The 18,327-nt window shown below is 38.0% G+C and overlaps 1 long non-coding RNA gene across 1 annotated transcript in view; it reads right to left on the reverse strand.

The window, feature by feature from the left end:
- The window catches only part of LOC127548472 (uncharacterized), a 40,281-nt gene extending 23,226 nt beyond the window's left edge, over positions 1 to 17,055 (reverse strand). The window contains exon 1 of the long non-coding RNA XR_007950393.1: positions 16,964 to 17,055. This is a non-coding gene — a long non-coding RNA (uncharacterized LOC127548472). The remainder of the gene's footprint in view (positions 1 to 16,963) is intronic.
- Positions 17,056 to 18,327: the final 1,272 nt, after the last annotated feature.

Raw genomic sequence — 18,327 nt, forward strand, 5'->3', positions numbered from 1 at the left:
TATCAGTATTCTCAAGCTTACCATAGGGCTTTGCACATAATGCATAATCAATGTTTTTTTTTCTTCTTTTTTAGTCAATAAACACTTATTAAGTGCTTGTTGTGTGTGTTAAGCATTTTATTAAACATTGGCGATCCAGATTTGAAAAAGCCAGTCCCCCACAAATTTGTGGACTATTGGGGGAAGATAACATGCAAAAGAAAGTTGAAAAGTTGCAGTTGGAATAGTATATCAAGGGAAAGTAGAGGGGAGAAGATAATTAAGTCCAAAGTAGGAAGTCAGGTGGGAAATGAAGAGATAGTTGACCTGGGGACCTGCCTTTAATGAAAGTTTTCTAAGGAGTTCTTTATTATATCCTCCACTAATTAATTCATTTAAAGGAGGCTTCTAAACAAATGTATCTGAGGAAGAATGAAAGTTCAGAGAGCATTTCACTTTCTTGTTTCAGCCGACATTTCTACCTTTATTACATGTTTATGTCCAACAACAAGTGGACCAGCCTTGGAGCTACTCTCCATACTAATGAGGAAATGATGGCCCAGAGAAATTAGTTATGTGATTGCCCAAGGTTACATAGGTAAGAAGTAACAGAGACACAATTCAAGTGGCTTCTTGAATAACAACTTCTCTGACATTGAATCTCTATTGGGTGAGAAAAGTTGAAATTGCTGAGGAGCTGGAAGTAATTGAAATGGATGCCATCTCCATGGTCACAGCTGTTTGTTGAAGGCCCCAAGCTGTTTACCTCATCCCCATCCCACTGGTCCTTAAAGGTGTCACTCGCGACTGGGTGTTGATACCTGAAGGGTCTCTGACAGTCAGAGTCGTTTAGGAATTAGGACAATTAAATACAGGACCAATTGTATTAGCAAACCTATTCTGCCTCCATGACACACTTTTCCCCTATAAACCCATACTGTCTAAAGTTTGTTCCAGGAGAAAAAATCCATGGCTGCTGTATCAACAGGTAAGACATGTTGTTAGGGACTGCTGTGTGCCATTGTTCTGAAAGGGCCCCAGGCAATTAGCAGCCTCTGAATTGCTTGAAATGGTGAGGGGCCCTCATTCTACCTGCCATGTGGTGCCCATAGGTCCATTCATTCCTTCTGCAAGTGGAATTTGGCAATTTGGAGCCTGCAGCTTCATGCCTTAGGTGCTCCCAGCCTAATAAAACTGAGCATTTAGAGAACACTTTTCATTTTCCTGAGCTCTCTCTTCAAATACTAATTAGCTTTCCCCAGCCTCTTCTGAAGCAGGGCAAACGTTAGACACTACAGCTTTTTTGTTCTGTCTTGTTTCTACACATAGGAAGGTGAGGGGAGGCCATTGCTCTATCCTTGTAAGTAATCCATTCCCCAACCCTAACATGTGTCCCTCACCTCGGGTATCGACAGGCAAAAAAAACCACCTGACTGACTCTCAGCCATGGGAGTCCCCTCTGACAGCTGTCACTACTTTCCTGACTTCCCATATTTGCTCTCCTCCTTCACAAAACAGCATGACAAAGTACCTGAGTCTTTAATATGCTATAGGTAAGTGTGCCCAAGTTGGTAGAAAGAGGGATTTCATTCCCACTCCCGTCAACAAATGGACCATTCTTTGAAATAACATGAGTATAAATTCATTATGTGTTCTCAACTTTATAAAATGGCTGTCAAATACTTTCAGAGGCATTTAATGGTTTCTCATCTTCATGCATCTGAATTATCTTTGCTCTACAATACCATTAGGTAGCAGGATTTATACTGTGCTAGAGAATGAGGATCACCAACTTGATTTTCAAAGGTTCTGAGTTTCAACCCTCCCATTATCCTTATTATTAAGAAACCTTGAATAGATTCCATTTCTGGCCTCTAAATCAATTCTTTCACCTTTAGGAAGAGAAATGCCACATTACTATATTAAAGGAAATTAGACTAAATCACACAAGATGAGTAATTCTGATTTTCCTCTCTCTCAAGGGAAAATCATTCAAGGATCATTTGTGATGTGATTCTAATCCAATAACATCATGATGATGATGAAATACTACTAAAACATATAAAGTCAGCAGACAAGGTCCCTCTCAGGATTTAGATATTACCTGATGTGCCCAGATATCAACTTGGCTGCAGGGAACTGAGATTCATGCAGTCATTCAAGACCATAAAGAATTCTAATGTCTGGAATCAGTAGCTTCATCTTGATCAGAAAGCTTCAATAAATATATAAATATATAGTTGGTACTGAATTAGCAATAATCAATAGAACACTTCTGCACGAATATGGCATTTTTAGACTTTAAAATGAAACAATTACACAGAGGTTGTTCAAAGTCACAGAAGGAATTAATTTCAGAGATTGAGTTCTACTCTTTACCCCCTTCCCTTTTTGTTCCCTTGTGGAGAAGGAAATAATACCTATAGCACTTTATATTAGTGGTGCCAATTTCAACCAGACAGGGGACCACTAAGCTGTTACACAAGATCTCTGTCAGGAGCATACTGACTTTGAAAATTAGGGATCAATATTATCTGTGTTGTTTTGTATTTTATTGATTTTGTAAAATATTTCCCAATTACACTTTAATCTAGTTCTGGCTAAAGTGGGAGGTATCATGTTCCTTATGTGCCCAGTAAGCTGCCTATTTAACACTTTTAAATAATGATGAGCTTCACAAGTGATGTAGATACCACAACCATTATTTTTCTCATTTTATAGATGAGGAAAACGAGACTCAAAGATTAAGTGACTTGCTTGTGGTCACCAAGGTTGTGAATGACAGAGAAAGAATTTCAGCAGAGCTTTTCTTGACTCAGAGCCGAACCTTATATTCATCTCATTGCTGGTGAATAATATCGTGTTTTAAAAATACTACCCTGATTAGTTATCAAGGACAGTCAATCCCAAGAGTGGATAGGCTAGTTATGGGGCTTAGGTGGATATGGGAAGGTGGATAAGACAATCTCTAATTCTAAATCTTGTGGTATTATTTCAGTCTGGAAGCAACTGGTTGGTCTCCCTAATGACTTGCAGATGCTCAGGAGGCTCCTGGAATGGAGAATCAGCATCTCTGCCCCCTGGCCAATGGCACATCAGTGCACATTAGTCTGTAGAACAGGTGGCAGTAGTCCCTGGTGGGATCCTCTCACTTAGTATATCAGCCAGCACATCACAGGCAAAAGGGAGAACTATTTAGATGTTGAGCTGGGTAGGGCAAGGCAAACCCAGAGGCTTACAGCGAGGCTGATATGCAATGACATTTCATCCTAATAGTCTGTGACAAGTGGTAAAATAATCAGGGATGGAAGAATCTCCTGAGGCTGCCTAGGCTGGCTCAACCTTCAGGTAAAATTGTGCCTTGTAGACTCGTAAAAATCACGGAATTTCAGAATGGGAAGAAACTTTGGAGATCATATAGTCTAGATTCATAATCTTACAAATAAGAACTCCGAGACCAGAGGAGAAAGGACTTACTCAAATGCACATGGAATACATCAGAATAATTTATAGAATCTTATTGATTCTCACAGCTGCAAGGAAGCTTGGAGTTCATCTATTCTAGCCTTATTCTATAAATGAGGAGACTGAAGTTGGGGTTAGTGTGGCCAGGAAGGTTGGATTTTAGGGCAGAAGTCATTCTGGTCATGAAAACTGTCATCACGTGGCTACTATACATCCTGAAGAACATTATATGGTAGCATTGTAATTTTTTCTTTATTATAGCTTTTTATTGACAGAACATATGCCTGGGTAATTTTTTACAACATTATCCCTTGCACTCATTTCTGTTCCAACTTTTTCCCTTCCCTCCTTCCACCCTCTCCCCTAGAGGGCAGGCAGTCTCATACATGTTAAATATTTTAAAGTATATCCTAGATACACTATATGTATGCAGAACCATACAATTCTCTTGTTGCACAAGAAAAATCCGATTCAGAAGGTAAAAATAACCTGGGAAGAAAAACAAAAATGCAAACAGTTCACACTCTTTTCCCAGTGTTCCTTCTCTGGCTGTAGCTGATTCCGTCCATCACTGATCAATTGGAACTGAATTAGATCTTCTCTTTGTTGAAGAAATCCACTTCCATCAAAATACATCCTCATACAGTATTGTTGTTGAAGTATATACTGATCTCAACCAGGAGGTCCTGCTTATTTCACTCAGCATCAGTTCATGTAAGTCTCTCCAGGCCTTTCTGAAATCATCCTGCTGGTCATTTCTTACAGAAGAATAACATTCCATAATATTCATATAACATAATTTATCCAACCATTCTCCAACTGATGGGCATCCATTCAATTTCCAGTTTTTAGCCACTACAAAAAGGGGGTAGCATTGTAACTTAAACAGAAATCAGGGGAAACAGTTCTGCCCATAATTATAGCTTTTAACAGTCAACCTCAGTTTTCTTATCTTTAAAATGGAGATAATTCACATCAATCTCACTGGGTTGAAGTGAGAATCTATAAAATAATATATGCAAAGCATTTCACAAATGTAAATATTATCTTTTATAAGGAGATCTAGAATTATAAAGGGATACATGTCACCACACAAGTTGGTCAGCACCAGGAAAATACCTTAGACTGATAATGCCTGTTTCAGTCATTTAGTGGAGATTGTCATTCTTCCTGTACAAAGCATTCCAGGATCAACAGTTGAGTTCTTCAGTAGCTCCCAGGATGATTTCAGAAAGGCCTGGAGAGACTTACATGAACTGATGCTGAGTGAAATAAGCAGGACCTCCTGGTTGAGATCAGTATATACTTCAACAACAATACTGTATGAGGATGTATTTTGATGGAAGTGGATTTCTTCAACAAAGAGAGCTACCGAAGAACTCAACTATTGATCCTGGAATGCTTTGTACAGGAAGAATGACAGTCTCTTCGGTTTTTCCTTTATTCTGCCTTGAAGCAGAGAAGGTGGGGTGGCTTTCTGAGCTATATGGGGCAAGGGGTTCTGGGACATGTCCACATCCCCAAAGATGCTTTCCTGATCAGACTGTTACATCTGGTAAATGTCATCCTTGTTTTTAAAAGTCCCTCATTGAAACGCAAATGTCTGTCTGAGGGCTAATGCCTTAGCAGGAATTAGCTGCCCAATAGTAAACATTAACCCACTCATGGAATTTAGAATACCAGTAACCTTAATGATCATCATTAGTTCTGTCATTTTAATCTTTTTTTGTGTTTTGGATCCCTTTAGCTGATGAAGTCTTCAGCCCCTTTTTTTTGGAATCATCTTTTTAAATGTGTAAAACAAGAAAGCTAAGCTTAAAAAATAAAACCAATTCTATTAAAATACAATTATGAAAATATTTTAAAAACATATCCACAGGGCTTTGATTAAAAACCCTTGATTCTGGCCCAGTCTCTTCATTTCACAGATCAGGAAGCTGAAATACCGAAAAATCTATTTATAGGATAGAAATCTAGAAAGACCTGATAGATCCTTAACCTAGGCCTTTTGTATGACACAGAAAGAAACTAAAGTCCAGAGATGCACATTGTAGGATCTGACTTAATGCTTTTTGATTAAGTGACTAGGTCAAAGTCTGGTAGTAAGGAAGGAACTTGAATCTTGATTCTTTGATTTCTAAATCCAGAAGTCTTCCAACAAAGAGAGAATTCCCTTTAGGAATAGGACAGAGAAGGGTGACAGGGACAGCACGTAGGATTAAGAGCCTATGAAGAAATTATTCTGCAACTTGAAAAACTTCTGTTATGTCTGAAATATATTTAAAGGGTTTAGCATGGAAAAGGTCATGGCCCCTTTAAGAAAATTTCTAGTCAAACATATGTTTAAAAAAAAATCATAAAAGGCTAGAAGTCACTAGGGTAATTTAATCAGTCATTTTAAGTGATTCTATGCAAAAAAGCTTTCACACTATAATGGAGCCTTACAGGGAGTTGAAAGGAAGAGTGATAAATGTGTGCCCCAGAAAAGGAACAAGACAGGCACAGGGAAAATAAATCTAATACCTGACTCCATGTTCTGAGGGGCTTCTAATTAGGATAATTTGGACCAAGGGGTTTTACTATTTGTACTTTTAAACAGATAAAAACAAGAACTTGTAACCACTACAGGGAGCTGGCTGCTCTATGACTTCCTGGGAGAGCTAAAGAAGCCTTTCCTCTGATTTATTTATTTTTTTTTTAATCGAAAAACACTAGTAAAATAAGGGTTTCTCATGCTTGATCTAAGCAAGGAATAAATTGAAATAGTAAGATTTTGCACCAAAATTTCCTGGAGCCTTGAGTACAAGAGCAAGCAAAAGCAAGAAGGTTTGACTTTAGAGCAGTAGTGTCAAGATTGTGTGATTCTGGCCACGCTTGCAATCACAAGAACAGCAATCACGTGGCTACTGCATGTCTCTGAGAGTCAAGAGTAGCAAAGTAATCTAAACAAAAATCAGAAGTATGAAAAAGCCACATAAATCGTAAGAGCCAGCATAGCTGCTATAAAAGAGGGGAGTTTGTAAGCCTATATTTTGGACTTCAGAAAACCAGAGATTAATTAAGCTAAGTAGCTGTTGGTAACAGTGGAATGTAATTAGACAGTGAATTGTTCCTAAGGATTGTTTTTCTTTCAATTTTGTTCTCTCTTCAAAAAATAGGTAAATGTCCTCCCATCTCAGAATATCTTTTTTGATGAGGTTACATAATAATAAGAGGCAAGGTTGGAGAAGTTTTGTATTTTTGCAGTATTCACATTAGTCTTAACATGATCCTCTAAATTTAGGGTTCCTTGATGTTTTGTGTCATAGGATGTGTGTTTCGGGGTATTTTATAAAAAAAAATTTGGCAAGTCTATGGATTCCTTATTAAAGTAATATCTTTTAAATGATGAAAGAAAATACACAGGATTACAAAGAAGCAAATTATACTGAAATAGAGTTCTCTTTGAACTCCAAGATAAGAATTGTTTCACTAAATAAACATGATTGGGTTGCCATTTTGATAACAGCATGTGTAAGCTTACAATCAGTAAATATAGCCTCACAATCAAATATAGTGCTTGCTATATTATGGGTTTTTTGGTAATAACTATTTTTTTATTTACTATCAGCAGTAGTTGTAATGCAGCTACACAAAATTTGACAAGTTTGCTCATGCAAACTGAGAACTCTCTTCTGAATCAATCTTGTCAGGCATGGTTTGAATCAAAATATGTCTGTGATCACATACAATGGGTACTCAGAAGACTGTTGGTCTTCTGCCATCCAACAGAAGCTGAGGATAAAAGTGATTGAATAAAACATAGACTTTATAATTAGCAAACACTCAAAAAGTAATTACATTGTGTTTCCTTTATAAGAAATCTTTGGATTTGGTAAATGTAAAGGAGTGAAATATTTTACTTGTGGGGAAATCAAATTAGTTTTTTTTTTTTTTTTTTAACATTTTGCTTCTTATCTGTAGCTTAATGGGGAATCCCCTTTTTGGGATTGTGGGGGTGCCTAGGTAAAGGCAGCTAAGTGGTACAGGACATAGAGCAATAGGTTTAGAGTCTAGAAAACCTAAGTTCAGATTTGTTCTTAGGTGCTTACTAGCTGTGTAATACTGGGAAAGACACTTTACCTCTATTTGCTTTTATTTCCTTACTATAAAATGAAGATAATAATAGCATTTCCCTCTGAGGCTTCTTCTATCACATGAGATAATATTTGTAAAGCACAGTGCCTTGCACATAGTAGGAGCTATATAAATGCAAAATATTCCTGTTTTTTTTTTTTTTTTAAATTATTACTTCTGACTTAACTCACCACCATTCATGGAATCATAAATTTAAAGTAGAAAAGGACTTCAGAGTCATTAAGTATTACATTCTAATTTTGCACATGAGTAAACTGAGGCTTAGAGATGTTAAGAGCTACTGGAATTATAGGCATTGTACCTGCCTAGCCACCAGGTGGCACTGCTAACCACCAACCAGATTCTATTTAATAAAATGCATCAGAACCTGTGAAGAACCTTGCTGATCCTGGATATTATGCCCATCACTGCCAAGAGAAACAGAAGGAAGAAAAAATCTTTTATAGTCTCAACTCTTTCTTGAAAACTAAGGCTGTTGAGTGGATACCCATCAATTGGGGAATGGCTGAATAAACTGTGGTACATGAAGGTAATGGAATATTATTGTTCTATTAAAAAATGATGAATAGAAAGACCTGGAAAAGGTTACATGAACTGATGCTGAGTGAAACAAGCAGAACAAGGAATACATTGTATACAATAACAGCAAGAATGGGAGATGACCAACTATGAAAAATTTGGTTTTCTCAGTTGTTCATGGGAGCCACCTGCCAGTAGCTGCTGGAGGTCAAACTCAGACCTGGAGAATGGATCTCTTCATGTGAGAGGAGGATGATGATGATACAAGGGGACTGAGAGGCAGTTGCATTGTCTGACCTCTCTCTTCTTCCCTCTGCCTCCAATTTATTTCATTCCCAGTTCATAAGCAGCACCTGTGTCAGTTAAGGCTGCTTTGCAACTCCTTCAAATGTTATGATCCACAGCTGTGGAGGCTCTAGGAGTTTCCCCCACAGATGGTCAGTAAGTTTATGCATTTGCTGTTCTGAGTCCGCACACTAAGGAATACAAGCAGCATTATCATCTCATGATTATAGCAAGTTGATCTTGTGAGATGTCTTGGAGGCAAACTTTCCAATGGAGAAAAGGATTGTAGTCAGAACAGCCATTTAAGTCTTCATCAGTCTCTTGGCTCTGCCTTTTGATGTGTGGGCCCATTTAATTACCCCAACTAAAAAAGTTTTACCCGGGTTCTTCTCTGTTTCCTTCCCTGATGGTTAGTTTCTTTTACTGAAGGAGCTCTCAAACACTGCTACTTCTTTCTTGTGATTCTTGTGCCCCACATTGGGCGCCAAAATATACCATCAGGATTAGCTCTCTGGAGGACCTCTGGCCAGCCCAAGTCCTTGGTCTTAGTGGAGGAGTGTTGAAGCAGGAGACCCATGAGGATGGTCAAAGATGGAGTAAGTTTATTTTAAGTCCTCTCAGCCCCTAAATACCTTAGTATGATTACATCACTTCATTGCACTGAGCATGTGCCAATTGTAAAACCATTACATCACTATATCACACCAAGTATATGTGAACTAGAAAACCATTATCTCATCAATCACACTGAGTAAACACCCTGCTGTAAGTATCCTTGTTTCAAGTATACCCCTCCAAGAATTCCCCTCTATCTGCTGTCCTCTACATTCAGTGATCCAAAGCAAGGCCAATATACTTTGGACAGAAAATGCCATCTGCAACCAGAAAAAGAACAGAGATGGAATGTAAATCAACACATGCTGTTCACTTATTTTTTTTGTTGTTTTGTTTTTTTTGTCTCTCCCATGGTTTTTCCCTTTTGTTCTCATTTTTCTTTCCCAACATGATTCATTAAAAAATGTGTATTAAAAATAAATAAACTTACTACAATAAAAAAGAAAAAGAAAACTAGGAACATGGATTCAATCTTAGTATGGACTTAGAATTTCAGAGTTTTTCTTGTTGGTGCTCTGTTACTAATTGGGAGATTTGACTTTGTCTTGCCATGCTATACACTCATTATTTGTGGACCAAATCCAAAGAGAAACACTGGCTCTTTCTCATTATCTTGTTTCCTTCGTTCTTTCTCTTGTCTCTGACACCAAACCCTGTGAGTTTAATTTAATAAGGGCTGAGATATATGCCACCTATCCCTCAGTCCGGGATCTTAATTTTGTCCAAAGCACTTTTCATTGACTATCTTGTCATTTTCTCTTGTGTACTCCATTCTCACTTCTCTCCTGAGCAAAAAAAAAAAAAAAAAAAAAAAATAGCCTGGCTGTTCTATATGAAGAATGAAGGGCTGAAGGGCAAGAGGAAATATTGTACTTAAAAGGAAATGGAGAAACATTTTGGCATGTAGATAAGAGCTGACCTCAGACAGGGGATGGGGGGAATAAGCATTATTTTTAAAGTATCTAATATGTGCCAGGCAGTATGCTAAGTGCTTTACAAATATTATCTCATCTGATTTTTATAACAACCCTGGGATATAGGTGCTATTTTTATCCCTATTTACAGTTTGGGAAACTGAGGCAAAGGGTAAATGATTTGCCCAGGATCACTCAGCTAATAAATATTTTAGGCTTAGGTCTTCATGATTCATGGTTCAGGTCTATTGAACCACAGAGCTGCCTATTTAAGCCACTTAGATACCTGGAGATGGCATTGAAAGGTTAAGAATATAAATTGTTGTTGAGTTATTTCTCTTTGTGACCTTTTAGGGTCACATTTAGGATTTTCTTGGCAGAGATATTGGAGTGGTTTGCCATTTCCTTGTCAAGTTCATTTTACAGATGAGGAAACTCTGTGACTGACTTGAGCAGAACAATAGATGTCTGGAGCAGGATTCGAACTCATGAGGATGAGACTTCTTGATTCTAGGCCCAGTGCTCTACTCAGCACCACCTAGCTGACTTAAAATAGAAATTCATAGATTCAAAGACTAAGGGCTAAAAGGATCTTGAACCCAATCCCCTCTTTTTACAGATGAGGGAACTGAAACATATTGAGGTTAAGTAACTTGTCAGGCAGTATGTACTTAACACATGATTTGAACCAACTCTACCTGACTACATTCCTACCCACTAATTCATGATGGCTTTTAAATTGTTGAGCAGCTGCTGAAGTGCATTAGTTGAGAGAATTTCCCACCAGGAACTCCCTATGTTAATGAAATCTGGAACTGATTAAAATAAAAAAGAAAAGAAAAGAAAAAAAAAAAGAAGCAAGTAAGAATTTTCTGTAGGGACCTGAGAATGTCTTAAGGACAGAATTCAGTAATTTTGCATTTGCACTCAGGATTCCTCTGCAGATAGTTGTTTATTAAGTATAAAAAAAGAACTAAACTTCATACTGTACTAAGCAAGGAGTGGAAAAAATTCATAAATTGTTAGAGCTAGAGGGGGCCTGAGAAATTATATAATTCAACCCCCTGATTTTATAGATGTAGAAAGTGAGACTCTTAGGGTTACACATGATATTAGTTTAGAATCCTTACCAGGACAAAATGAGATACTCATAGTTCACTGAATAATTGGGAAGAGGAAGTTGCTTAGCTATAGCATAGCAAAGATAGCAGCAAGGATAGAGTGGCATTTACAGTTAGTACAACTGAATAAAATCCCAATTCTTTCATTTTATTATGTGTGTGATATTGAGCAAATTAATTTCTCTGAGCTTCCCTTTCCTTATCTTTTAAAATGAAAGACCTAAATAGCTTCTAAGGTCCAAATCTTTCTAGCTCCAAATCTTTAATCTGATAATCATACTGTAGAGATCCTGGCACATGGATCCATGGCCTTTTTGATGCTTCTGAAAGTAAGAATGCAATCCTTTGAGGTTCTTCTGGAACATGGTATAGCAATCAATCAGTCATGTTATTCAGTTATTTAGAATTTTCAAAATGTTTGCCATTTTCATCCCAGATTATTTTACAAATGAGGAAACCCAGGTAAACAAGGTAAGTGACTTGCTTAGGCTCACACAGATTTGAATACAAGTAGATCTGTCTTCCTGACTCCAAGCCCAGTGCATATTGAGCCTACCTAGCTATCAGTTATCAGTTAGCTGACAGTTATTGTTGGTTATTCCACTGTGCCCTATGCTAGTCCCAGATGTCTGTGAAATAGGATTCTGATGCTTAAAATATTTACAGTTTAGTTGGGAAAGATAAGACTGACATCCATAGGGATCACAGTATGTAGGGCTTTAAGGGACCTTAAAAAACCATTGGGTTCCCTTTTCTTCTTACTTTACAGATAAGAGAATTGACAGCTAGGGAGTATAAGTGACTTGTCCATGCTCATATAGGCAGAAAATAGTAGAATTGAAATTAAAATCCATTTTCTTAAATTTCCAGTTCAGTGTTATACAGTATTCTTTAATTAAACAATTTAGAGAACAATTTAATTGGGAATAGTATGAATGCAAAAGGAGTTCAGAGAAATGAAAGATCAATGAGGGCTAGCACAGAGAAGAATCGTGTTTAGTCACTATTTAGATTTAGTGAGAAAAAAATTCAAATCTTGGCTCACTTACATAGAGAGGCAATAGAGCAGAATGCATACTGTTGTACTTTAAGTCTGGGAAGTCTTAAATTTGAATTCTGCCTCAGACATAGACTAAGTGGGGAAAGTCACAACCTTTCCCAGCCTCAATTTCTTGTTGTTGAGTCATTTTTCAGGTGCATACAACATTTTGTGTCCCATTTTTGGGGTTTTCTTGGCAAAGATGTTGGAGTAGTTTGCCATTTTCTTTTCTAGCTCATTTTTACAAATGAGGAACTGAAGCAGACAGGGTTAAGTGACTTGCCCAGAGTCACACAGCTGGTAAGCATCTGAGGCCAGATTTAAATTCAGAAATATGAGTTTTCCTGACTCCAGGCCTGGAACTCAATCCACTGCACCTCCTACTTTATTTTCTACACTTGTAAAAATCAGAATGATAATTGGCGCCTCTCTTACAGAGCTATTGTGAGCATCAAATGATACAATATAGACTTCTATATATAAAGTACTACACAAATATCTGTTATTATTATTATTATTAGCTGTCTGTGTGGTCTTGAACAAGTTACTTTCCCCCTTTAAGCCTCAGTTTTCACACCTGTAAAATGAGATGGAGGAACTAGCCCTGAGGGACTGCTAAGGTCCCTGCTAGTTGTGAAGCTGTGGTCCTGGTTAGAGAAGGCTGCATGAAGGCAGTGGAATAGGAGCCAGTTCTTAAGAGACAGCCAAAATTTAGATAAACAGGAGAAAGAACAGCACTTTAGTTTGGGGAAACTGTATGAACACTGGCAGAAAAGTAGAAATAGCCTGAGAAGCATGGGGAATTGTAGAGAGACTGCAGAGGGAGCGAAGGTTAGATATTGGATGGGGAAGATTAGGGTAGGGCTTGATTTTGGAGCCCTGTACAAAATTGGTACCAAGGAAGCCCTTTGTATCCTGAATGTACAGGTTGGTGGGTACCTCTCACATTATACTTGCTACTGGTGACCTTCACTGCACTGTACCAAAAGGCTTTTTGTGTCTGCGTGTGTTTTTAACCTTTCAAAGGGAAAGGAGCTGGCTAAGTCGTTGCAAAGGTGAGAGTGTTTTCCATTCTTAAGGGATTAAGCAGAAAAAGGTGAGCTGTGTGGGGAATGAATGGCGTTCAGCAGGGTAGGACTGCTGGAAGTGGTGTCAATGGGAACTCGAAATCCATCTTTAAATGACAGAGTCTGGTCTCAGAAAGGCCAGAATCCTTGATTTTCATTTCAGATAATGCAGCTATAGGTTTCTGAGGCTCGTTAATCTTAAGGTACTTTGCCCAAAGATGGAGCTCCCTGAAGATTTCCCAAAGAAATGTCAATAGCAAAATGTTTTCATTTCTTTCCCGAGTTTCTTTTTTTTATACCAATGTTCTTTTGTAATTCTCTACAACTTAAGGGCCTCTTGCTTTGTTAACGTTAGATTGGGCATCTGTTCATCCTCCTTGAAAACATATGGGGGAGAGATAGGAGGAAAAATGGGTCTCAATATCTGTCAGATTCAAGACTTCTCAGAAACAAATTTTGGCCCCCTTTCCTATGCCGACATAATCTCATGCCAGGTGGAAACAGACCCTGACTGCTTTATGGCATTTCCAATAGACTGTAACCTTGATGTTCATTTAGCTCTCTGGGAGGGATGCACAGATGTGCAAGGTGTGCGGGGAAGACTCTAAAGCTTAATAACTCCTTAACGCTTTTTTACAGCTCTCATATGCTGTGTTAAAAAAAAAAATTAATTGTAGTAAGGATCACGACTCCTCAGGTGATGGAATTAATGAAGATCATAGCTGGTAGGCCTCTAGGGATGAAATGCAAGCCATCAACAATGAAAGAACACAAAGCACAAGCAGTGCCCAGGGATGGGTCAAAATTCAGGGCAATAAACGACCAGCTGTGAATAAATGGAATCCTTTTTTGGCTTCCCCCAAACTTTCATAGTGATTGGCCAAAAGCAGACTGGCCATTGTGAAAATCAGTCACCTGGGAAAATGTTTTGCCTTGGGGACCTGATCTTTAGATAGAAAGCAAGTAGAGGAAAACTTCTGCTTCCTGGTTTGAAGAGGATGACTTTTATGTGCCATCAGCTCTTATTTATTTGGGGTACTGGTTATAGGTGTTTGAAGATTGCCCCTGCTCCCCTCTGTCTTTCCTCTGATCAAGAGACAGAGCTATACTGCTGAAATGTTTATGGTGTGGACTATTTAACCACTTTTTTCCCTTGTGAAGACAAATAGGCAGAATAAACCATAGGGCTCAGCTTCTTAAACTGTGGATTGCAATCCCATATAGGATCTCATAACTGAATGTGGGGCTCATGAAATTATGATTTTTTTTTTTTTACCAATAAATGTTTGATTTGTATTTCTATTTTATATACCTATGTACCTAGGGCCATGTAAAAAATTTCTCAGTTGAAAAGGGGTCACAAGTGGAAAAAGCTTAAGAAGCCCTGGTGTAAAGCAAGAAGAGGGAGTCAAACTCAAATAAAAAATAATGGATATGCAGGGCAGAGGACTAACCCATGGATAAGGCTTCTTGTGGAGTCCCATATTGACTTAGTTTCAGAAATGTAATATTATATCTGTATTTAATTATGTTTTTTATTTTGTTAAATATATGTCAATTACATTTTAATCTGGTTCCAGCTATACTCAGAAGTATTGTGGGTCATGTTTGAGATCTTTGGTATGGTGGAAACAATTCTTGACTTAAGAGTCAGGAGAGATCCAAATTTAAATCCTAGTTCTGACATTTTTGAATTGAATAACCATGGTCAGTCACTTTCTTACTCTTAAGTTTCTATTCTGTAAAGTAGGAAATGACAGTAGATAACCTCACTAGATATTTGTAAGGTTCAATGATGATGTTACTCTGCTACATACAGAGGAAGATGACCAGGATGTTGGGAGAATTAAAAGCCATAATATCAAAAATAATATTAACATTAATAGTGATAACAATTGTTACATATAGTTTAGTATTATATAAATATGTGTGTATATGTATATATACATTATATATATACATTATATAAAAAATGTATATATACATTATATATATATTTATTACAGAGAGCACCGTGGATAGGGTACAAAGACTGATGTCAAGAAGATTCTTCCTGAGTTTGGATCTGACCCCAGACCCAAGCTATATGACCAAGCCACTTAACCCTGCTTGCCTCAGTTTCCTCATCTGTAAAATGAGCTGAAGAAGGAAATGGAAAAACATTCTAATATTTGGCTAAGAACACCCTAAATAGGGACACAAAGAGCCAGATATTACTGAAAAATAACTGGGTAACAATATGGATTATAGAAAAAAATAAAATTCATTTCATGAGTTTTTGTTACTGCTCACTTAGTATTTGTTGTTGAGATTAAAAACTGTAACTAGATATGAATTGCAAGTATACCTCCTCCATGCCTGGAGGGAGAGCTTCCAAGGTTCTCCCTCCTCAGTACTACCTGCAAGCCAACTTCCCTATCTTTCTTGAAGCTCAACCTCACCTTTTATTGGAAACTTTTCCTATCTCCATCTACTTGCTATACCTTCCATCTGAGTCACTTAAATTTTATTTCATTCTTATCTTCTATTCTTAAATTTTGTGCCTCAGTTTCTTAAAAGTGATAATAGCAGCTACCTCGGAAGAGTATTATGAAGGTCAGATTAGGCATTAGTAAAGTACTTTGCAAAATTTAAAGCACTCTATAAATGATTATTAATCAATCAATCAATATTTATCAAGTTCCTACTATGTGCCAGGCAATATGCTAAAGAGATAAAAGTTACTGACTGAAGGATCTGGGAGAGGATAAGTAGGGAATAATTCATAGAGGGAAGGCAGTAGAGTTAAGGAGAAAGCTTCCAGTAAATATGGGATGTAATTGGGATTTCTACTATCAACGTTATTATATTCTCTGAGATCTTTTCCAACTCTGAAGTCCAGTGACTCTAATTCATTCATCATAAGGGAGTTATTATTCACTGTTTATTAACTTCACCCTAAACTAATTTTAATAAGAGCAATGTGTACTCAGAAAAGTGTGAAAAGAAGCCATAGTAAGTAGAATATGCAGTAGTAACCTTAAACATATTATCTTCTGGTCTCTTGAGCTGACTTGCTAAAGCTCTATTGATTATTTCATCCTGTTTCTCATTATTTAATTGTTTTTTCAGACATGTCTGGCTCTTTGTAACTCCCCCACCCCACCCCCTTTTTTTGGGGGGGGGCATGATGCTGGGATGGTTTGCTATTTCCTTCTCCAGATCATTTACAGATGAAGAAATTGAGTCAGAGTTAAATATCTTGCCCAGAGTCACACAGCCAATAAATAAGTGTATGAGCTCAGCTCTGAACTTAGATCTTCTTGACTTCAGGCTTAATATTCCATCCACTGTGCCCCTTGGTTATCCTATTAAGAGCGATTATATTTTACATAATCTACAAGACCCTGGGAGAGAATTATAAGCCCCTAACAAAGTGATATACACTGTAGCTTCTTGCTCCCTCTTCCTATTTATACAACATTATTATTATTATTATTATTATTATTATTATTATTATTATTATTATTATTATTATTATTATTATTACAGAGCCCAACTCTGAAGCAAAAGTTCCCTTGAGGGAGTGCCTTGAATTTTTTGGTAATTCTAGGTTAGCAAGTGGCCACTCAGGATCTGCTCTCCACAGATCTGTCTGTGCTCTGCTTAGGTGGCTTTTGTTGTTTTAGGGTTTGCACTGATTTATTTTCAACTCATCCACAATCTGCCCCTCCTTTGAAGAGCCAAAGGGACAGAGATGGATGCAAGGATACCTGTGTTATCCTGCCCTTGGGAATGTAGCGATGTGCCACAATGACTTCCTGCTGCCTGTCTCCTGCTCACCTTTGAGACATCTTCTCTTTCTCTTGGTGTGTGTCTATTCATCTCAGAATACTTGATGCTGCCCAGAGTGCCCTGGGGAATCCTTCCAGTCCCTGAAAGGGTTAGATAAAGTGCCTTTATAAATCTGTCTTCTTTGAGACTTTGCTAGAAACAGTCAATTGAGAGGCATTCTTGCTAATTTAATTCAATTCAAATCAACAGAAATGTACCAAGTATCCATAATGTTGGAAGCATCATGAGAGATGAGGAAAGGAGGATGGTACTGGGGTAGGGTAAAAAATATACATATATACATAAGACATAATTCCAGGTTTTTTGAGCTCATAATTAAATATGAACTCAGTTCATTCCATGAATAATACAGTACAAGACAGAATCTGTAGGGATAGCAGCTAAGGTCTCACCCACATCCCTAGGTTTCCATAACCTTAAACTAGGTACCCTTCAGAGTACAAGAAAGCATTGGATGTCTCAATGAATAAAACAGATATTGGCCAAATATCAAAAGCTGGATTTTTGTCCCAGCTCGGTCAATTACGAGCTTTAGGGTGCTATAATAGTTTGCTTATCTCCTTGCCCTGTATCTCTCTACTCCTGTCAATCCAGTGCTCATAGTTTATAGAATTAACCTCAGTTCCAATCAGTCTGGTCTAATTCAGTAGCACATGATCCCTGGTTTTGTTAACCACATCAGTAATGTTGGCTTGGGCATCTCCCAAAGCTCTGTCTTGGGCTTGATTTCTCATTTTCCTCTATACTATTTTATCATTGATCTTATCAGCTCCCAAGTCTTCCTCTCTATACAATCTGGCCCAGTATCTTTTTTAGTGTCTCAGTCCCTGACACACACTCTTTGACTCAGTGACATTGTCTTTCTGCCTTTCCCATGAACAAAACACTCCATCCACGGCTCTCTTCCCCTGTGTCTGGAACACTCGACTACTAACCTGATACTGAGCTTTCCTTAAGTCCCAACTCCAACCCCACCTTCCTCCCATCCCTCTTACTTACAGTGCTGTCCTTCCATGAATTACCTCTTCTTTGTCCTCTATGGGGTATTGTGGGAGGACTAACCCGGCCCCTTTTGGGGGCTGCTCACCTACCGTGGCTGTCTACCTGTCATCCAACTCTCCCCTTTGTCTCCAAGAACCTATAGCCTGCACAGCAGTAAAGCCATGTCAGCACACAGCCTAAGTCAGGGAGAGGGTAGCTGAGAAGCTTTAAGCACATTGGTAAGTTGGGGGAATGTCTACCCCAAGCATGGGAAGACTTTTCCCAGCAGAATGGCCTAATGAGAACAATTTGTTCCAGTGACCCTAAAGATGACTGGTGGTTTGCTTAGAGCTTGGTCAGACATCAGAGAC

The sequence above is a fragment of the Antechinus flavipes genome, chromosome 2 (assembly GCF_016432865.1).
Source record: "Antechinus flavipes isolate AdamAnt ecotype Samford, QLD, Australia chromosome 2, AdamAnt_v2, whole genome shotgun sequence".
NCBI lineage: Eukaryota > Metazoa > Chordata > Mammalia > Dasyuromorphia > Dasyuridae > Antechinus > Antechinus flavipes.